A 22,902-nucleotide genomic window follows, 5' to 3' on the forward strand; every position below is an offset into this window, starting at 1 on the left:
CCAGTTGGGGACACCTAGGACCTGACTTTCCGCACCATATGGCACTTCGTGAGTTGAGAGCACAGCCCCCATAGAGCTCAGTTGCTTAGCACATCTGCAGATCACACCCCTGGGTGCATCAAACCCCGAAAACAAGCCGCACACAATGAGGCCAGGTCTACACTCCAAGCACTTTGCTGGTGCAGCTACAATGCTATACTACACCGGCAAAGCGCTTCTCGTATGGACACAGTTTAGCTGTACCAACGAAACAGCCCTTTTACCAGCATATCTAATTCCAGTACCCCGGAGTGAAACAAGTTTACCAGTAAAAATGTGGTTTGCCAGTGTAACTGCATCTACACAAGGGGCTTCTGCCAGCACAGCCAGGGATCATTCCTCATCACACCCCTGAGACCGGTATGCTGGCAAAAATGGGTAGTGTAGATGTGGTCTTAGTGGCCACTTGTGAAAAGTTTGGTTTAAGTGACCTACCCAGCACCACGTAGGAACCCTGGGGCAGAGGCAGGGGTAGAAATCCCATTCTTCAGGGCAGCATTCAACTGCTTTAGCCATAAAGTCATCCTTTCTTTTCCTGCGGTCCCCTGCCTCATTCCCTGCACACCCTCCAACTTCTGCAACAAGCGAGGCAGGGTCCCACAGATGTCTTCTTCACTGAACAACGCTGAATCATCCCCAAAGCAGGTCCAACCTGTGCACTGAAAGAGGCAGGGGTCCTGTGGAAAAAATAGTCTATGATCGTGTAATTGAAGACTCGGTCATAATGCATACACACCAGGGGTCAAATTAAGGTTGCAAAGACATCTCCTAACTTCTGAACACTTGACTTCGCAACCTTAACAATGTTCTTTTAACAAAGTTTTTTGGGTGTATAATTTCCGAGGTTTTCAAAAAAGCAAACTGAAAAAAACTCACAGAAATTCCATGCGGCGGCACTGTCCAGGGCGGCTGGCCCTTCTAAAGGGAGAAAGGTCTCAGCACCCCTTTGATGCAGCTGATTTGTTTCCTCAGGTGGAGAGAATGAATTGAGTCACGTGACAGGCGCTCACGTGATTGAACCTGGTCTTTGACGGATGTCTACACAGCATGCAGGATCCCATGACCGTGAGTCTCAGAGCCTGGGTGTACAGGCACGGCCTCATGGGGCTCACGCCACAGAGCTAAAATTGGCTGTGTAGACACTCAGGCTTGGCCTCTGAAGCCCCTCCGCTTCTCTAGGTTTCAGAGCCCAAGACTCAACCCAAGCCCAAATGCATACGCAGCTATTTTTAGCATCGTAGCATGACCCCCACAAGCTCAAGTCTGTAGATCCAGGCTCTGAGACTCATAAGAACGGCCATACTGGGTCAGGCCAAAGGTCCATCTAGCCCAGTATCCTGTCTTCCTACAGTGGCCAATGCCAGGTGCCCCAGAGGGAATGAACAGAACAGGTAATCATCAAGTGATCCATCCCCTGTCGCCTATTCCCAGCTTCTGGCAAACAGAGGCTAGGGACACTATCCCTGCCTGTCCTGGCTAATCTCCATTGATGGACCTATCCTCCATGAATGTATCTAGTTCTTTTTTGAATTTTGTTATAGTCTTAGCCTTCACAATATCCTCTGGCAAAGAGTTCCACAGGTTAACAGTGCATTGTGTGAAGAAATACTTTCTTTTGTTTGTTTTTAAACCCGCTGTCCATTAATTTCATTTGGTGACCTCTAGTTCTTGTGTTAAGAGGAGTAAATAACACTTCTTTATTTACTTTCTCCACACCTGTCATGATTTTATAGACCTCTATCATATCCTCTCTTAGTCGTCTCTTTTCCAAGCTAAAAAGTTTCAGTCTTATTAATCTTTCCTGATATGGAAGCTGTTCCATATCCCTCATCATTTTTGTTGCCCTTTTCTGAACCTTTTCCAATTCCAACATACCTTTTTTGCAATGGGATGACCAGATCTGCACGCAATATTCAAGATGTGGGTGTACCATAGATTTATATAGAGGCAATACGATATTTTCTGTCTTATCTATCCCTTTCCTAAGGTTTCCCAACATTCTGTTCATTTTTTTGACTGCCGCTGCACATTGAGTGGCTTTTTTCAGAGAACTATCCACAATGACTCCAAGATCTCTTTCTTGAGTGGTAACAGCTAATTTAGACCCCAGTATTTTATATGTATAGTTGGGATTATGTTTTCTAATGTGCATTACTTTGCATTTATCAACATTGAATGTCATCTGCCATTTTGATGCCCAGTCACCCAGTTTTGTGAGATCCTTTTGTAGCTCTTCGCAGTCTGCCTGGGACTGAACTATCTTGAGTAGTTTTGTATCATCTGCAAATTTTGCCACCTAGCTGTTTACCCCTTTTTCCAGATCATTTATGAATATGTTCAATAGGACTGGTCCCAGTACAGACCCCTGGGGGACATCACTATTTACCTCTCCATTCTGAAAACTGACCATTCCTACCCTTTGTTTCCTATCTTTTAACCAGTTACTGATCCATTAGAGGACATTCCCTCTTATCCCATGACAACTTACTTTGCTTAAAAGCCTTGTCAAAGACTTTCTGAAAATCTAAGTACACTTGGATCACCCTTGTCCACATGCTTGTTGACCCCCTCAAAGAATTCTAGTAGATTGGTGAGGCATGATTTCTCTTCACAAGAGCCATGTTGACTCTTCCTCTTCCTCAACAAATCATGTTAATCTATGTGTCTTATAATTCCGTTCTTTACTATCGTTTGGACAATTTTGCCTGGGACTGACTCGCTGCTGTGGGATCCTGCTTGCTGTGTAGATGTACTTTGAGGGGCTGGGCCCTGAGGAAGGGTGTTTGGGACTGAGTAGAAGGCTCAGGTTTGTTGCTGGCAGTTTTGTTTTTCTTTTGAGGAGAAGGCAAGGAAAGCAGGCCAGGCTTTCCTTCTTCTCCAGGGCTTAAAGAGAGCAAGAAGGGACAGTGCCTCAGAGAGGAGGAGCCGGGCAGGAGACTTTTTGTGTGCGCTTTGAACGTTATGTTCATAGAACCAAATCCCAAGAAGGGCTGTTATTGGACTTCTGAAAGCCTCTTGAGTTTATTGAGGAGCCAAGAGGGGAAACTGAGGCAGGGTGCTGAAGAGCCACTGTTGGTCATAAGCAGGGCCGGTGCAAGGAAGTTTCGCGCCCTAGGCGAAACTTCCACCTTGCGCCCCCCCCCCCCCAGCCCTGCGGCAGCTCCCCGCCCCCCCCCCCCCCTGAAGCCCCCCTCCCCCCCCCCCGCGGCAGCTCCCCCCCCGGCCCGGGGAGCCGTGCGGCAGCTCCCCTCCCCAGCCCTGAGGCACCCCCCCCACGGCAGCTCCCCCCCCGCACTGAGGCACCCCCCCACGGTAGCTCCCCACCCCCTGGCCTGGGGATCCGAGCGGCAGCTCTGACCCAGGGGTTCCCCTGGGCTGCCGGCGATGCGCTGACCCAGGGGTTCCCCTGGGCAGCCTGCCGGCGGCTCAGACTCCCTCTCCCTCCCAGCGCAGCGGCCGCTGTAAAAAAAAAAAATTGGGGGCGCCACTTTTTGGCGCCCCCAAATCTTGGCGCCCTAGGCAACCGCCTAGTTGGCCTAAATGGTAGCACAGGCCCTGGTCATAAGGGGGGCAGTCAGAAGGCAGCCAACCTTGTTACAGGCATCATATTGACACCCACGTGGGTCATCAGCAGGGCTGGAAACTTTAGATCCACCACAGAAACTCCTGCCACTTCAGAGAACAATATAACCAATAGCAGTTGTAGGTTGTCATCCTTTATGTGGACCAGTGCAAGATGGGAGTGACAAACACACTTTGCCAGGGAGTTTCACTGATATTCGCTGACAGCAGAGGAACAGTGAGACTCAGGAATTGTGGGTTCCAATCCCGGCTCTGGAGAGAAATGTGCTCTTCTGCCGATTCCCTTACCCCCAAGCCTGACCCCTTCTGCCCTGTCCCCTCCAATCTGCCCATGTCCTGTTTCTTCTGCACTTCATCAGCCCAGGCATATTCTCCTCACCTAGCCAGTCCCAGTCCCCAATCCTCAGGCTTCTGAGACCAGGCCAAATCTCCTTGCCTAGCCAATCCCAGTTTCTCCCCAAACCTCAACTCCACACAGTTTTCCTCTTCCCATGCCCTGCTCTTTCCCAGTGTATTCCCCTCACCCCTCCTGCAGGTCCAGATCTTGTCCCCTCTTCATTCAAATGAGACAGATTCCTCCTGGGCCTCACTAGGAAGGCAATGAAAGCACAAAAGAGACAGTCTCCTTACTCTCACAGATCTTGGGAGACAGGCCAGTCCACACTTACAGACAGCCCCCCAACCTGAAGCAAATACTCACCAGCAACCACACACCACACAACAAAAACACTAACCCAGGAACTTATCCTTGCAACAAAGCCCGATGCCAGCTCTGTCCACATATCTATTCAGGGGACACCATCATAGGACCTAATCACATCAGCCACACCATCAGGGGCTCGTTCACCTGCACATCTACCAATGTGATATATGCCATCATGTGCCAGCAATGCCCCTCTGCCATATACATTGGCCAAACCGGACAGTCTCTGCCCAAAAGAATAAATGGACACAAATCAGACGTCAAGAATTATAACATTCAAAAACCAGTCCGAGAACACTTCAACCTCCCTGATCACTCAATTAGAGACCTAAAAGTCACAATTCTCCAACAAAAAACTTCAAAAACAGACTCCAACAAGAAACTGCAGAATTGGAATTAATTTGCAAACTGGACACCATTAAATTAGGCTTGAATAAAGACTGGGAATGGATGGGTCATTACACAAAGTAAAAACTATTTCCCCATGTTAATTTTTCCCCTACTGTTACTCACACCTTCTTGTCAACTGTTGGAAATGGGCCATCCTGATTATCACTACAAAAGTTTTTTTTTCTCCTGCTGATAATAGCCCACCTTAATTGATTAGTCTCCTTACAGTTGGTATGGCAACACCCATTTGTTCATGTTCTCTGAGTATATATATCTTCCTACTGTATTTTCCACTGCATGCATCCGATGAAGTGGGCTGTAGCCCACGAAAGCTTATGCCCAAATAAATTTGTTAGTCTCTAAGGTGCCACAAATACTCTCATTCTTTTTACTGTACTGGCTTTGCGTATAGGATGTTTGTATGTTGTGCACTACTGCCTGACCACAGGTAGGCTATGGACTCACTATTAGTGGTAGCTAATAGTGGTTGAAGACTGTGGTTTTGGAGCTAAAGTACTTGGGCTCTAGTCCAGACTCCTTAGGTGCCTTTGTGTGATTTACATAGTCATGATTTCTGTTGCGTAAACGATCTGGATTCTTTGCTCTGTGTGTATTTCTGTATATGCTTGAGAAGCAACGTTGTAATAGGAGTATGGATCGCAGCAGTAGCTAGACGCCCCACCTGAGATCAGGGCCCCATTGTGCTAGGCACTGTACAGACATATAAGATAAGAGAGTCCCTGCTCCAAAGGTCACACAGCAGGTCAGTGGCTGAGCAAAGAATAGAATAGGGGTTTTCCACATCCGCGCCACTAGACAACACTGCCTCTGATAAGAAACTGGTCTTTATTTCCTGGCCCCAGCCACCTGTCCTGGGTGAGGGTTGCAAAAGTGTAATACTCCTGTCACACAGCAGGGTCAGTATCCACTGGCAGGCAGATGGAGTCCATTGTAACAAGACTTGTAGATAGGAGGAAGCGGTAGATGTGGTATATCTTGACTTTAGTAATGACCTTCTCATATACAAACTAGGAAAATACAACATAGATGGAGCTCCTATAAGGTGGGTACATAACTGGTTGGAAGTCTGTTCCCAGAGAGTAATTATCAGTGTTTCCCAATCATGCTGGAAGGGCATAATGAGTGGGGGTCCACAGGGATCAGTTCTGGGTCCAGTTCTGTTCAATATCTTCATCAATGATTTAGATAATGGCATAGAGAGTACACTTATAAAGTTTGAGGACGATACCAACCTGGGAGGGGTTGCAAGTGCTTTGGAGGATACAATTATAATTCAAAAAGATCTGGACAAACTGGAGAAATGGTCTGAAGTAAATAGGATGAAATTCAAGAAGGACAAATGGAAAGTACTCCACTTAGGAAGGAACAATCAGTTGCACACATACACAATGGGAAATGACTGCCTAGGAAGGAGTACTGCAGAAAGGGACCTGTGGATCACAAGCTAAATATGCATCCACAGTGTAACCATTGGCCAGACCAGAGTGCCATGGAGTGGATGTAGTTGGCCCATGCATGGAGACCCAGCATTGTTCTAGTGCTGCCAGCCTGGCAGAGCCCACTTGCTCCAGAGGTGGTTGTCCATGTATATGGTGAAGTAGACAGCTGCCAGGTAGCCCTTAAACTTCTTAGTGATGGCCCAGACCGGGCCAGGAATTCAAGTTTGAAGGAGCTGTAGCATTCGTCGTTCCATTCTGACTGTTTCAATCCCCAGCTGGGGATCACCCTCTCCTGATGTCATAGTCCAGAGCCCCCAGACCCTGATTGCTTGCTTCCATATACAGTTTGAACAGGAGGGCATAATCCAGGTAGGCCAGTATTAGTGCCTTCACCAGGGCAAACTTCAGGCATTCGAAAGCCCTCTGGCAGCCTGCCTCCCAGTTCAGAAGGTCTTTCCAGGCAGCCCCGCCCGTGGAGAGCCCTGGTAACAGGGCATGTAGGAGCCCAGCCAGCTTGGCAAAGTCTTTTATGAAATGTCTATATAATCCAATGAACCCAAGTACTTCTGGACAGCTCATATTGTGGTGGGCATTGGCCACATCTCAACGACCTGCACTTTCTCTCTTTGGTCACAATCTGGCTCAGATACGCCACTTTCTCCTTCAGAAATTGGCCCTTGGAAGGTTTGATTGTCAGTCCATGTCAGGTTAGTTGGGTGAACACCACATCCAGTGTTTCAGGTGCTTCTCATGTCTTTGCGTATACGATGATGCCAACCAGGTACAGGAAGATTGTCTTGAAGTTCTCCCTTCCCCAGCAGTTACTGGAATGTCCCTGGAGCATGCACATTAACTTGTAAAGTTCACGGGTGTGGTGAACGCCATTTTTTCCCTAGCCCTCCGGCACCATTAGTATCTGCCAATACCAGCTAGTCATGTCAATGTGGAGAACAGGGAGGCAGATTGAAGGGCGGTCAATGCTGTGTGCCGGGGAGTGGGTATGCACCCTTATGTGTAACTTGGTTACCTTTCCGACAGTCCACACAGAAGCGGAGTTTCCCATCTTTTTCTTGACCAGGACAATAGAGGCTGCCCAGGGACTGAAGCCTGAAAACACCTGCCTACTTCATTTCATTGAGTATCTTTCATTGGTTGGTAGAAAGCAGGTGGGACTGGCCAGAACCTCTTTCTGATCGGGGCCTAGTTGGTGACAATCTGGTGCTGGATGTGGGTCATGCACCCAAAGGCAGCTGGGTTCTTGGAGAAGGCAGCAGAGTGTTTCCGAATCAGCTGGATCAGACATTCCCTCTGTTCCATGGTTACCAGCGCAAGGCCCAGGCCTCTCCAGGGCCTTTGCTAGCACTGCTCAGCAAGGCAATGCAGGCAGTCCCAGCGTCTGGGCTCTTTCTGGGGATCACCACATCTTCCCAGTCAACTCCGAGGACTCGTGCAATGACCAGAGAGTGGAACAACCGCCTGGGTTGATGGCTGTGCTTCATTACTCTCACTGGCAACCCCCCTTTCTTCCCAGACACGAGGCTGCAAGCCACCGGGCTTTGCACCACTGCCCGGGTCTGGGGCAGTATACTGACAGCTGGCAGTATAATCCTTGCCCCTTACGCCAGTCTTTGTCTTACACAGGGAATGGTCTCACAGAGGCCAGCGTCCCAGATCTTAGCCTCTCCGATCTCACTGTGCCTGTTGGCAAAGTGCTGGCAGTTCTGTCTTTCTCTAATGGCGTCTGCCTGCCGGAGTAGCCGGGATTCAGGCGCCTGCAGCCCCTCTGGCAGTTCGTAATAGCAAAGCTGCACCAGGCTCATGCCTAAAACAACCGGGGGTAGAACGTTGTTTCAGTGTCACTTATAACGATCCCCTGTTGACAAAGCATCCAGGAGCGCAGCTGTACGCCGGCAAGCCCGGACCCACAGAAGGGATGCTGAGCCGGTTCCCCGCCAGGAGCTGGAGCCAGTTGTTGGGGGCGTTCGATAAGTCTCCTGGCCACGCGTGCCCGAGGAATGTCCTTTTCTGGATCATCAGCTGCAGCAGGGTCAGTCTCCTAGCAACACATTGGAGACAGCTGATCCTAGCAGGGCCTGTCTGATTGGTGGAGGGATGGAGGTACAGTAGAACCGCAGAGTTACAAACACCAGGGTTACAAACTGACCACTCAGCCACACGCCTCATTGGGAACCGGAAGTGCACAGGGAGGCAGCAGGAGAGACAAAAGAAAAAGCAACTACAGTGCAGTACAGGACTGTGTTAAACGTAAACAGGAGTCGCCAGGAATTAAAGATTAATCTTTAATTAAAGATTATGTCATGGGATGAATTCTCCAGGAATACCTCCAACCAAAATTGGCAGCTCTAAACATAAAAAATAAAGGGAACGCAGCAGTTTTCTTCTGCGTAGTAACGTTTCAAAGCTGTACTAAGTCAATGTTCAATTGCAAACTTTTGAAAGGAGAACCAGAATCACAAAAGCCAGAGCTCACTGGCTGCTCAATGCGTTCCCTGCCTGGTCCTGGGCCTACTTCAGCCCCTGCCCTTCTCTAGCCTTGTCACCCCAGCTCTGACCCCGGCTCTGCTTCCTGACCACATCTCCGGCTCACTCCCTAGCTCTGGCTCTGACCCTCGGCATTGTTCTCCACTACGCCCCCAGGTGTCCCATGGTCCTGATCCTTGACTCCAGCTGGGCTCCGCTCTAATCTCCACGCAAGGCTACCCCCATGGCTCTGACCACTAGGCCTGATCACCCATATCCCAGTCATGTCCCTGACAATTTGAACAGCCCCAGAGAGGAAGGCGCAGCTACGAGGGTCACCCCTGTTAAAGCCCCTCTCTTCCTGACAGAGGTAATGGACACCTGGCAGAGGCTGCAGACCCAAATTGTGGCCCTGCAGAAATAGGTCTCACTCACCTGGGGCCAAGGTCCCTTGGGAACTGAAGATTCTGCTGCCGGCCCAGTTTGACAGTGACTGTGGGAAATTTTATGGCTTCCTGAATCAGTGGCTGCTCCTGTTCATGCTACAACGCTTGTCGTTTCCCATTGGCCAGCCCGAGTGGGGCTTATTATGAGCCTGCTAACTGGGGAGGCCCTGGCCTGGGGCATCCCCGCTCCTGGAGACTTCCAGCCCCTGGCTGGGGCAGCTGAAGGAATTCATTGACGCCATGGCAGTTGTTTTGTGATCACCTGAATCATACCCGCTCCAGAGAGCGCTCTTCAGAACCTGTGCCAGGGGACTAGGCCAGTCGCCAGGTTTGGGGCGGAATTCCAGCACCTAGCGGATGACACTAGATGGAACAACGCAGCACAGCACTACCATTTCTGGCCTGGCTTGAATGAAGAAAATAAGGAAAAGCTGGCATGGGTAGAGCCAGTGTCTGACCTAGACGCCCTGGTCAAGCTGTGCATCACCACTGCCAATTGCCTGGCTAAACACCAACTAGAAAGGAAGTCCAGTTTTTGACCCCGATAGGCCAACCAGATTTGACCCTGCCTTACTGATTCAGGAAGGAGCTGGCAACGAGCGTGAGACTTACGCCTATTGTGCGGGGAGCCTGCGTACTATATCCAGAGACTCATTTCCTGACCCGGTTGGGAAAGGCCATTTGTCAGCTGGTACCCTGGCCATGGTTGGCCAGTGAGCCACCGTCTTCCAACTTCCTCTTCAGTTCTGACATCCTGCCATGTCTGAAGCTGAACTGAGGTGGACTCAGGGGCATCCGACAACTTCATGGGCTGAGATTCTGCTGAGACTGATAACATTCCCACTCAGCATAAGAGCCTCCCCGATTTGGTGGAGTGCATCGATGGGTCCCCTTTCTCTCCTTTGGCTTGGTTACTCATCTAACAACACTGCTGACTGTGGCCACACTCCAGAGCCACCGGGAGGTTCTTCAATTTGAACTGATCTCGTCCCTCGTTTCTCCAGTATCCTCTGTATTCCTTGGCTGGTCACCCATGACCTGCACATCCAGTGGGGATCAGGCACGGTGCACTTTGCATCAAGATTCCGCTGCTATTTATGGAGGGAGGGATAGCTCAGTGGTTTGAGCATTGGCCTGCTAAACCCAGGCAGAAAAAGACAGCTCCGTGCACCCGTGTGTTGATTACTGGGCTCTGAATAGAGTGACAGTTTGAAATCACCACCTTTTGCCACTTACTGATGAACTTTTGAGAGACTTTGCTTGGCTAGGGTTTTTTCTAAACTGTACCTTCATGGCGCCTACAGTCAGATCCGTATCAAGGAAGGCAACAAGTGGATGACAGCGTTCCATGCTTGATTTGGACATGTTGAGTCTTTAGTTATGCCATTTGGGCTGTCTGCCAATCATCGGGCCGGGTTCTGCTCTAGGCCCTGGGCAGGGAGGGCTCCTCCTGGTGATGGAGCAGACAGTCACTGGAGGCTATTGGTAAAGTCCCTGTGTGTCTTGGTAGGTTTCTGAGCGCAAGCAAAGAACTCTCTCATCTGTTCGGGGGGGGGCGATCCAGTTGCGTAAAAATATTTTTGACTGTACCATTCTGGTCATCTGCACCTCCGTGGGGGAGGCTCCCCTGGGCCACCAGGATCCCCACCATCTGGTACCCAGGGAGGCAGTGCATGTTAAACGTGGACTCCAGCGCTGCCTGGAAAGCCGGGAAGCTGGTCTGGGGATCCCTTGTAAACTGCGGTAAGCATGGGGTCCCCATGGGGATGCCACGGCGGAAAGGGCAGGCCGCCAGGAGGGGGCTGGGTTGGGGGAGGCTGGCCGAGGGACTGTATTATTCAAAAGTGCCCCGATCCTCCAACTGCCCGTGCATCAGGCACATTCCCAAGGGTCCCTGCCTAACTCCCCAAACCTCATTGGTGACGCCACTTGTCAGGTGGCGGGTTCTCAGGGTTGAGGAAGAGGTCCCAGATCCAAACCACTGCACAAACACCAACCCATCCTTCAAGGGAGTTCACCCCTGGAGCAAGTACTATGCTTAACAAGAATGCAAACGCTTGCCTCAAAGCCAGCAGTAAACCCAGGGAAGGCCCTTTCGCAGGGGTTACACAGACTGCCTTTCCCTGATACAGCCCCCAGCCCCCACATGTCTAGCTAGACACCCACACAGACTCTCTGCACAGCCCCTTGGTCAGTCCACCAGCCCATGCCCTCTGGCTGTGGGTGCTGGATAGCAAGTCCTGCTGCGCGCTCGCAGCTGTCCCACCAGTTCCTGGCGGTGTCCCAGGAGCCCCCTCTGCAATCACCCGCGCAGCAGGTCCTTAGTCAAATCCTGCACCCCGGCGCTTGGGTGTGCCTGCCCCCCCTGCAGCGCTGTGGCTTCTTTGTTCTCTCCTCAGACTTTGTGGGGCTTGTGTCCTGTCCCATCCTGCCCCCACCCCATCTGCTTGTTGTCTCAAACCCACCCAGTCGGTAGTCCAGTATTTGTCCTTGTTTTGGAGTGACACCCCCCCTCCCCCGCCCCGGACAACCGAATCTGGTTGGCTGGGAGAAGTGCCACTCCAAAACAAGGACACAGATTAAGCTACAGATCTGGAGGGGGAGGGGGGAAGAAAGAGGAGGGAAGAAAGGCAGGGTAAGGGGGGGAGGTGCTGTACCCAATCCCACATCATGAAGTGGCATGGGAACCCCAGTATGTTGTCTAGCCCTACTGAGATTGATGAGAAGGATTGTCTGTGACTGTGATCATCTCTTTGTTTTTAAAAGCGCCTAGCACCTCTGGAGAGCTACCCAGACAACAAGTTCAGGTTCAGGTCATTGCCTGTTGAGTTAGTGCTGGGAAATGCGCTAAACTGTCAGCCCTGGAAATCAACAGCCTCTATTTATACATGCAACAGGTATGCACAGAGCAATCTTCCCACATCCTGGTCCATTCCAGTGCCCTGATCTGCTTCCATAACCCCAAAGCCTTCAGCAGAACGACCTCTATCAGCTTCACGGAGGAGAGTAGGAGACCCACTAGCCCATCTAGATTGGTGGCTGCTTATATGGAGAATGGCTTTCTTTCTGTGCATTTATGTAGCACATTTAGTCTGAGGATCTCAAAGTGCTTGGTAAAGGTAGGTCAGTAGCATTACCCCCATTTCACAGTTGTGGAAACTGAGGCAGAGAGCAGGGAAGTGACTTGTCGAAGGTTACAAGGTAAATGAGTGGCAGAATCAACGTCCTCATTTTCTGCTCACACGCTGCTGTAAATCAGGAGTAACCCAGTTAAAGACAGTGAAGTTTTGTTGGTATAGAAAAAAGTACCTAGGAGAGGAGACTCAGGCCCATAGCAATCCAGACTCCCGCACAGTGCTTAATCCAGTTCGCTAGCTACAATTAACTGGGATTGGCTTTGAACCAGCATCCTTATGAGTCAGGGCTCTGTGGCCTCATCGTTAATTCCCTGAGCCGTGCTGTGCTCCCCCACTACAGGAATGAAGGATGGGATCTGGCTGAAAAAAACATAAGGTCAAACACAAATGCCTGGCAACCTTAAATCAAAGTCTGCTGGCCCTCCAGTGAATGAGTGTTAAATAGCCCACATGTGAAGTTCAGCTGTTCTCACTCATTCTCTCCAGATAATGTCACCATAGCCTCTGCTCATGGCCCAGAATCATTTCAGCACTGGGGTCGGGTGGAAAGAGCCCACCTGGAAACATTACTTAGGTATGAATAGCTGCTGTGCTTCGAGAGAGACCTGGCCAGGGAAAAGAGAAATAGGGACAAGCTGGACTGTCCTTCACACTTGCAAGCTAATAGGGTGCCCATGTGTCTCCCCAAAACAGGAGCCTTTTCCAAGTGTCCCCGTTGTGCTTTGTCACTCCAGGCAGGCTCTGGCTGTTTAAAGGAACCATTGGGCAGATGAGCTAGTGAAAAAGCTGGCTCCCTGAGTGCATGTGTGCTGCGTTTTCTGTCCCTGTCCCCCACCCTTCACCTGTCTTTTCAGACTGTATGTTATGTGGACTGTGCTCTCCTCTTTGCTTGGAAAGTGCCTGGCATGTGGTGATGGTGAGTGATAGATAATAATCATAAAGGATGCACTCCCACCAGGACTGTCACATGGTGATACCCTCCTGGTGAGCCCTGACATGCCTGAGTCCTTAGACCAGCCCTGCATGTACAGTCAAATGCACATGGTGGCAGGGAAGGAGAGGGAGGGTCTCAAAAAACTGAGAAGAGGGATGAGTGAGGGGAGGCTCGTATTCTTTCCATGCCCATCTCCCTGATGCACACCCAAACCATGTCCTGGGCGCCCACTCAATTCCCCGCCTTGTGGCAAGTGTCCCACGGTTTCACTTTGAAAAGCTGGTCACCTTGTGCAAGCATCTAAACAGCTGTGAGCCCTTCCATGCCAGGTAGATTGTGAAAACCTTTTGGCAAGAGCAGTGGCATTTCCCTTATACTTACTTGGATTTGAAGGGACTAGATGGTTCAGGCATTTGGTAATGACAGACAAACCCTTCCATCTTGCCAGGATTTTGTAGTTGGTGAGACACCACAGGAATCCTGCATTTTCCTGTGTCTCTCTCCCCACTAATTCCAGCAACCCCCTGCTCCTGTGCTCCTGTTCCTGCACTTGAACTGGTAAAAACAGTACTCCTGGGGGAATTCTGCACTACTGTGCACGCGCAGAATTCATGTGTCCTGCAGAATTTTTTTCCACCAGAAAATGTGAGGAAAAAATAATTCTGTGTGCACGCAGCGGCACAGAATTCCCCCAGGAGTAGAAGTTCATTACAGCACCCCACCCGCAAAGCCAGGTTAGGACAGACAGGGTGGGGTAAATGGGGCGGTTGAGGGGCTCACAGACTGGGGTTCAGAATGGCTAGTGGTGGGGGGGAAGACTGGGACTCAGACTCGGGAGCGAGTGGGATGACAGTGTTGAGCCAGGGGCTGAATGGAAGTGGAGGTGCAAGGCCACATGGGGACAGGGGAGGGGGGCTGCAGGGACACATGGGAATGGGGGAGGAGGCTGCAGAGACCCAGAGGGCTGAAGGGTGTTGGGACAGGGGCAGATGTGCCTAACTGAATGGGAGAGGTTTGGGGTCAGCATGGTGGAGGTTCCCCAACAATCCTGCCCCTCCCCCCAAAATCCTGTTCCATACTTCTCCCACCCACACCCAACAACCCTCCAGGTTCACTCCAGGCTCCTTCCCTGTCCCTCAGCTCCTCCATTACCCCTGACTCCCTCAAGCCTTTGCACTGTTTCTGACAGGTGCAGGAAATACAGTTCTGTATTGTCATTTAAGTGATTTACTCACCCACCAGAGCCCCTCTGGTAAGATTTTTAACACGTGTGTAGGCTCTTTTATTGTTTTTAATAATAACAATAATAACTCTGTAATGCTTTTGCCTTAAGAAGCAATATGCTGCTTAGAAAAAGCCTCTGAAGAGAAAGCAAAGTGCAGCCACTGGCCTTTTAGGCAGTGTGGCTTGCTGGGGATATAATAGCGTAGGCACAAAGAACCCCAGTTAAGAAGGAGTGAGATGTGAGTCTCTGCCAAAGAGAGGTGACAGCTGGGAACCAGGAGCCTAAAGTGGGTGCCCTTGGTAGACCATGGAGGGGAAATACAAGTGTAGTTACTCTGAAACTATGACAGAGATAATAATGCTGAACTTCCTTGTAAACACTTGGAGATCTACTGATGAAAACGACTATGTAAGAGCTAGGAATTATTATTATTAATTATTATTATTATATTAGCAATTTGTACTGGTTTGAGAAAGCTGATTTTTAAATTTCTAGTTATTCTTATCTAGGCCATGTCTACGCTAGCACTTATGTCAGCAAAACTTTTGTCATTCAGGGGTGTGAAAAACACTCTCTCTCTCACACACACACACACACACACACACACACACACACACACACACACCCCGTAAGTTTTGTTGGCATAAGCGCTCGTGTGCACAGCGCTACGTCGGTGGGAGACACTCTCCCCCTGACATAGCTACCGCCGCTCGTTGAGCTGGTTTTATTTTGTTGACGAGAGAGTTCTCTCCCGTCGACATAACATGGCTACACGAGCGGTCTTACAACGGCACAGCTGTATCGGTACAGCTGTGCCGCTGTAAGCTTGCTAGTGTAGACATGGCCCTAGTATAAGAAGGTATCAGGTATTATCTTCTGCCTCCCTAAATGCCCCCTGCAGTTGCAAACGGTCTTCCTTTCCTGTCCTCAGCTGTTGAGTTAAATACCTGCTGCCTTTCGCCCCTGATGTGTCTGAATTCCAGTGATGGGTGGAGGAATCCCCATAAATAGCCTGTTTATCACCTTGCAAAGTGCTTTGGGAACTTTCCCTGTGAAAGGCAGTGGGGCAGGGGATAAGGCCTAGTGGACACTAGAAAAGTCATACTGCTATAACTATGTTGGTTACGGGTGTGATTTTTACTAGTTTACTACAGCTATATGGTATAAATGTGCTGAACTAGAGGGTATGTCTACACTATGAAGTTGTAGACAAAACTTTTGTCTTTCATGGGTACTTTAAAAAGCCCCCCCGCGAAAGACAAAAGTTTTGCCGATGCAAGTGGCAGTGTGAATGTGGCTTTGTCGGCAGGAGCGCTCTCCTGCCAACAAAGCTAACGCCGCTTGCGGGGCTGGAAGTATTTTGTCTGCAAAAGTGCCGACAAAGTGTTTACACACGCTGACTTTTAGCGACAAGGTTGTGTCAACACAGCCGTGTCACTAAAAGCTGTGTGGTATAGACAAGCCCTAAGTTATACTGGTATAAGCACTTTTATACTGGTGTAGCTGTATGCCCACTAGGGTTTTGTTTTTGGGTTTTTTTTGGTCACTTCAACTATACCTGTATAGCTAAAATGGCAAAACAGTTTAGTATAGGCAGGCAGGCAAGCCTTCGTCTTATAACAGGAGCAACTATTTTCACAATAATACTGTTATCAATAGCATTTAGGAACCATCCATGAGTACTTTTAGTGGTGTAGGTTGGAGTCACAGTTATTTTTGGCTTGAGAGAGGCAGGTTGTGTCAGAACTGGCTCTAGTTTGGCAGCCATTCTGGTCAACCTTGTTTTGGGGTCAATACAAGGAAAAATACTAACAAAATTATAATGATAGTACTAATTTTAATCAAAGACTTCATTTTAGAATTATTATAAATGGTTACTAGTGTTCTTTCCCATTCAACCTACAGCTGAGTGTCTTAATGTGAGTAATACAGGTCACTGCTTGCCATTGTTGTTTTCAGCTGCAAATGCTGAAGTTGATTTTGTCAGGTCCTTGCAACCCACCATACCTCTCTGGCATGCAAAGAATATGTTACATCCACATCTCATACATTTACAAGGTAGATCATTCTTTCAGGAGCACTTGATTAACTTCAAAATATTTGGAGGAGGAAGAACAACATTGTCTGGTACAGTTTGGGGGAACAGAGACTTGGAACTGTCATTGCATATCCATCCATACTGCGGCGGATCAAGGGATGGTGTATCTGGATGCAAAGCACTTTTACACACACGTGCCTGAAGTTGTGCTCATTTTGCGTTTCCCATAAATGTTTCTGTTGTTGGTAGTAAGGAAGTGAGTTTGGTGTTGATGTGGTACCTTTGCCAATTTTCACTGCCCATGGTTTCTGCTGACTGATGTGGTGGCACAGTTTGATTGTCGGTAGCACGCAACCATGAATTTGGTTGCCCTTTCAATGACATCAGGCATTGTTGCATTGATGTTATCCAGCAGAGAATACCCAGCTCACAGAATCCGGGGAGGGATCTGATAACTGTTTTCAAAAATGTCAAGGGCTGTTATAAAGAGGACGGTGATCAATTGTTCTTCATGTCCACTGAAGGTGGAATAAGAAGTAATGGGCTTAATCTGCAACAAGGGAGATTTAGGTCAGATATTAGGAAAAACTTTCTAACTGTAAGGGTAGTTAAGCTCTGGAATAGCCTTCCAAGGAAGACTGTGGAATCCCCATCATTGGAGGTTTTTAAGAACTGGTTGGACAAACACCTGTCCTGATGGTTTAGGTTTACTGGTCCTGCCAAAGTGCTGGGGACTGGACTGGATGACTTCTTGAGGTCCCTTCCAACCCAATAGTTCTATGATTCTATGAAATACCGTTTTCTCACCCAGTTTGTTTTGCCTGGTGCATTTGACAGCATTTTGTGCAATTGATCAGTTTCACTTTTCCCCAAGTATATTCGGTTTCTTCTGTTGATTGAGTGAGTTTTTCATCCACCAGCAGGAGTGGGGAAACATTTTTTAACAGGAAAATGAGATTGTAAAGCCACAAAAAAATTGCAGGAGAGTCAGGGTAGGAGCAGTATCTGAACTTATCTTTAACTCTTTTTTGGAAAATTAGACAACTTCAAATTGACTGTCCCCGTTTAGTATCAGAGGGGTAGCCGTGTTAGTCTGAATCTGTAAAAAGCAACAGAGGGTCCTGTGGCACCTTTGAGACTAACAGAAGTAATGGGAGCATAAGCTTTCGTGGGTAAGAACCTCACTTCTTCAGATGCATGTCCCCGTTTAATGTGCACAAGCAATCACAAGAACTACAAGTCCCAGCATACAGTGATCTATAGTAATGTCAACAACCTAAACCTGGATTCAGGAAGAGCATGGCATGCTGGGATCTGTAGTCCCCACTGGCTCTATCTCTGTATTGACGCTGAGGGACACATTGCAGACAGCTGTGGGTTGTTTGGCTCAGAAATGATGGGCTTATACCTCACCTACTGAGTGTGTAGTATTAGTATGCTATACTATATATAATCCTTTATATATTTCCCTATTTTGTTATCAGTGATCTAGATTAAGACTTTTTCTTCTTTGGTATATTTCTCATTCACACCAGAGAAATGTAAGACAGGTTGTTTCGAGGGATCAGTCTGTAGGATCTTTGGGACAGAGACTGTAACTTCTTATATTGTACCTAGCACAATGGAGCTCTGATCCTGACTGGGGTTTTGGCTATGTTTAACAGAGCACAGAGAGAGTTTACAGTAGGAAGTGAAGAAAGTTTTCAGACAGTGTGTGCAAGAAGCGTAGCTCTGTAACTGTCCTGTGGACTTTTGCCTCTAGGTTAGGGCTTAGATACACATTGGTGAGAGGCTGGCTAGGAATTTGGTACAACAGCCTCTGCTTTTCCCTATCCTACGTATCCTATTCTGGGAAGAAGCATCGTCAAAGCAGATGACTGGGAGTTAGGAGATCTGGGATCTATTTCGAGCTTTGCCACACACTTAGGTCCTGACCCTGCAAAGATATTCAAACATGCTTAACATTGTTCCCATGAGTAATCTCACTGAAATAAATAGAAATGCTTAATCACAATAATAAATTATTTTGTATTGCAGTAGTAGCACCCCACCCATGGACCTGAACTCCAGTGTGCTTGGTGCTGTACAAACACTGAACAAAAAGATGGTTCCCAGTCTAAAAAGCTTACAATCTATGTACTCGTGGTGGTAAAGTTAAGCACATGCAAAGTCTCTGTAGGATCAGGGTCTTTGCAACTCTAATCACTTTGGCCCAGATCTGCAAATGTATTTAGGTGCTACTTTTCATTGATTTCAATTTGAGGTAGGTGCTTAAATACCTCTGAAATCTGGACCTTTCTTTCTCTTTGCCTTATGAAATAGAGATACTACTACTTATCAACAACATGGAGGTATCATGTAGCTTAATTAATTATAATTTAATTAAAAAGCTTTGAGATTGCTGAATGTAGGGGACTATAGAAAGGAACTTTATAGTCTGCAGTAGTGCATACTGCAATGTCCGCACTGTTGTTGTATAATACTTTAGTTTTTTATTAAAATAAGAGCTCAATTTTAGCTGGAGAGAATTGATATGTGTTTTTTGTGTGATATACGACACTCTGCAAACATGGATCTCTTTCAATTGGAGAGGATCAGTCTGGTTTATACGTTGCCCACCCCAAGTGTTCAAAAATTGAGTCAGGACCCCCCAAAATCATGAGATTAAAAAAAAAAGGGTTCTTTTTATTTACCTTCTGGTTCCTGAATCTTTAGGGTTAGGCTCAGGTCATGTTTTCAATCTTTTCTCTACAACTATGAGGCATAGGAACTTAGTTTTTAAATGCTGAAAGCTAAGATGGTCACGTAATAACATCCTTCTTGGAGCAGGGGCTTTAAAAATCCCACACCGAAATATTGTGGAGTGTGTGTGGTAGATCAACTGAGTCAAGGTGTGTGTGTGTAAAACCCATTTGGGGTGTGTCTAGGCTGGGACACGCCGTCAGGGTGTACATACGGGGTAAGGAAGCCTGTTGGGGTGTGTGCATATGGCGCCAGGGCGTGTGGACTGGGTGGATGAGCACATCCGGGTGCGTGTTTAGTATATTGGGTTCCTCGGCGCTACCGTTGCACAGATACCCTCTGTCTTGCTCACGGGCATGCGGACGGACTGCCCTGGATCTGGGCTTGTGTTTAACACAGACAGACGCCCAGGAGAGCTTCTCGGGCTGCAGAGAGGGCCCATGGCCCAGTCGAGCTGAGCCCCATCACAGGAGCTGATGCTGTGCTAGCCTGGAGCAGGGACAAGGAGCCTGAGCAGCAAACAGGGCCTGCCTAGCCATCCCATGATGCATCGCGCCGTCCCAGTCCCCAGTGGGCCGCCATGTTGTCGGAGTGAAAGGCAGGGGGAGAGGCAGCCAGCGAGAGGCCTGGGGGGGGCTGAGATCCAGCTTCATCCTACCGCTCCGCCCGTGAGTATCCGGACCGGATCTGGACTAAATTGGGCCCCACACCCCAGGGGACCAGTCGGTCGGGTCATATTGGGGTTAGGGGCTCGAGGTGGGGGTTGATGCGGCCCTGAAAGGCAGCCCCGGCCGGTCGCCGTGCCTGGGTCTCTCCTCTCGCTCTGTTCCTGTGCATGTTTTGGAGTCAGAGCAAGGCCCCTATTGTTATCAAAGGAAGGAGGGAGGGGGAGTGGGGAGGTGCAGGGGCCCCCATAATGTGCCCCGAACCCCTCCACAAACTCCATTAACCCTTATTCTCGGGTCCCTGTGAAGTTGGGGCAATCCCTTGCCCTGATCCTCCTGGGGGAGAAAGAAATCATCCTTATTTTGGGGGGTGCTGGGGGTGGTTTTAAGCTATTTTGGTTTAAAAAAAATAATACCCGGCTGGGGGTTCTTCTCGGCATGTAATTCATCGTGTGCATTTTAACCTGGCTGTACGGCGTCGCCGGGGGGGCGGAAGGGGGGTAGGATGGGGGGGAATTCAGTAAATGTGATAAATAGCGTCCAAACCATTCGTACCTTATATACAGTTCAGATTCCCATCAGCAGAAATTGCTGGGAAACTGTGTATATATATGTTTGTGTGTGTGTGTAATGTATGTAAGATATACCTGGGATTTCTGGAGGTACATGCATTTAATTCTCAAAAATAAAAAAGTGATCCATTTTTATTGTCATAAGTGTCTCAGTACCCCTACGGTTTGTGTTTTATCTCTGTAATGGTTGGGATTTTTTTGTAAGCCCTGTTGTTTTTTTGGTGTGTGTGAGACTGTAAGAGAAAGAGAAGGGTCTTTATCCTTCCAAGTGGAAGGGAATAAAACACACACAATACTTTCTGATGTGCTATAAGTATATAGTGCTGTTCTCTCTTAGTCCTTCCTCCTCCTGTAGTATTTGTATTGGATAATTTTTAATTAAGCAGTTTTGTTTTGAAGAGAACAACATTAGAGCTTGTTCTTTACCCCAAACTGAGAGAGACTCCTGTTTTTATTTTTTTTTCCTGTTCAGTGCTTAATAACTTTGTTCCAAGTAGAAATTTTATTAAGCAGATCATGAGTAAGGAATTTCCTTTTATTGAGAGGGTGGGCACTTTAGCATTTGTCTTATGACGTGTTTTAATGCTGGTTTAAGAAGTTTAGTTGGTTATCAATTTACCCACTTCCTGCTATGTCTCTTTAGGTTTTAATGAAAATGTGAACTTTTACATTTTTGTAGGCCAGATGCCTCTTAAACAATGGGTAGGCAGCTTTGACTCGTAGTTTAACTTTATGGAAAAATAGAGGCCTTTACAGATTCCTAGTTTAATTTTGCAAAATACATTTCGTGTCCATTCCAATTTTTAAAATACTACTGCAAACTTTTTCTTTTCTTTTTTTTTTTTTAATCAGAGCGCTTGGAGAATAGTTATTGAGTTCTGAATTTATTAGTAGTAGTTATGCTACATGCAGAATACAACTATTTTTTCTAAGGCCACCACTTCTTGTAGTTAGAATTTGTTTAGCTATGTCCCCAAAGTTACCTTGCTTGCAGACAGGAAATTATATGCAGGCTAAACTATGCTATCTTATGGAAATGATAACATAAAACATCTTGTTTACCACCATTTGTGTATGTGTAAGGGGAAAGAAACTTATGTTCATAGTAATTTCACTCTGGCAACCCCTTTTTGTAATGTCCGGTAGGAGGCTGTTTATTTCGTAAATGAATAACACTCATGGGAAACTCTTTACATAAAAAATACAGGAAGCCTTTGAAAAGTAAAAGAGATCCAGTAGCTATAAGACACTTGCAGTGATATGAGTTGCAGCTGCTGGTTAGTTAACCAGTATGTGTTGTGTAGGTGATTTAACGTATTTCTGATGCTCTGTATGCTTTGAATGACAGTATTCAGCTGTCTGCTACATTTATCACAACATTTCTATTAAAAACATATCTCAGAACTAAACTTGAACTTCCCATCATGCTCCCTCCCCCCCCTGCTTTCTTTCAAAATGTCTCCTGTGCCAAGTTTTCTCTTCTGATTTGGGATTGCCTTGTCCATGTTAAATGAAAGAGGAGGTTTCTGAGACTACAGACAGTTGTACAGAATGTAATAATGATGTTATTAGATCTTGACAGGGATTTTCTAGTGTCAAGAGAATAATAATTTATAACACTTTCTCCTCTTCGGTGAGATTTGAGGGAGCAAGTGACAGCCCCTCAGATGTGGGAGAGAGAAAGCTTGATCACCCCTTAACTTCAGGAGTGATGATGGAACCTCTAAAAGGTATTTTATGTAAATATGTAGCAGGCTGAGGCAAAAGGAGGAGCAGGTCACAAACATAGAAAAGGGCAGGTCTCTTCCCCATTAAAAGCTTTAAAAATCAAGATGCTGCATTTCTCCATATTGTGTGGTGTATCTCTTAGGTCATTAAGGGAAGTCCCTCAATTGGGCCACAACTGCCAAACCTTTTATTGTTACTTCTCAACTATGTGTTGTTGTCTGTCATGGCCATAATAGAAAATGATGGCATATTAGTTTGTTAGAGCATTTGGAAAGTTTTGTGTAATATGGATGTTTTTAAAAGAAAAATTGAAAGGGGATCACTGCCTCTGAGTGATTAAATACCTGCTAATTTGCATTAATAACTGGGTGGGGAGGGAATGGGACTGCAGACAACAAAATTTTGTGAATAAGGAAATTAATTTGGACATCAGTGCTGCAAAGATTTATGCACGTGCTTAACTTTGTGCTGTGTGTAGTCCCATTGATTTCAGTTGGGATATCCACAGTGCATAAAGTTATATCGAGTAGAGGTGTATGTGAATAACGCTGTCCTCGGGAGCCAAAAAAGCTTACCGCGTTATAGGTGAAACCGCGTTATATCGAACTTGCTTTGATCCACTGGAGTGCGCAGCCCCGCCCCCCCGGAGCACTGCTTTACCGCGTTATATCCGAATTTGTGTTCTATCAGGTCGCATTATATCGAGGTAGCGGTGTATGTGAATTTTTGAAGGATTGGGACCATGGGGTGTGTGTGTTTT

At 47.6% G+C, this 22,902-nt stretch overlaps 1 protein-coding gene across 29 annotated transcripts in view; it reads left to right on the plus strand.

Annotated features, from left to right (window-relative positions):
* The first annotated feature begins 19,422 nt into the window (after nt 1-19,422).
* PUM1 (pumilio RNA binding family member 1) overlaps nt 19,423-22,902 on the plus strand; it is a 119,412-nt gene continuing 115,932 nt past the window's right edge. For 7 of the 29 annotated variants that reach the window (XM_024105853.3, XM_008168918.4, XM_008168919.4 and 4 more), the window contains exon 1: nt 19,717-19,845. The gene's annotated coding sequence lies outside the window, so the exon portion shown is untranslated. Of the gene's footprint in view, nt 19,846-22,902 lie in introns of all 29 variants that reach the window. The other 22 variants (XM_065576893.1, XM_065576885.1, XM_065576890.1 and 19 more) reach the window with 11 other exon arrangements.

The sequence above is a fragment of the Chrysemys picta genome, chromosome 23 (assembly GCF_011386835.1).
Source record: "Chrysemys picta bellii isolate R12L10 chromosome 23, ASM1138683v2, whole genome shotgun sequence".
In the NCBI taxonomy this organism is placed as follows: domain Eukaryota; kingdom Metazoa; phylum Chordata; order Testudines; family Emydidae; genus Chrysemys; species Chrysemys picta.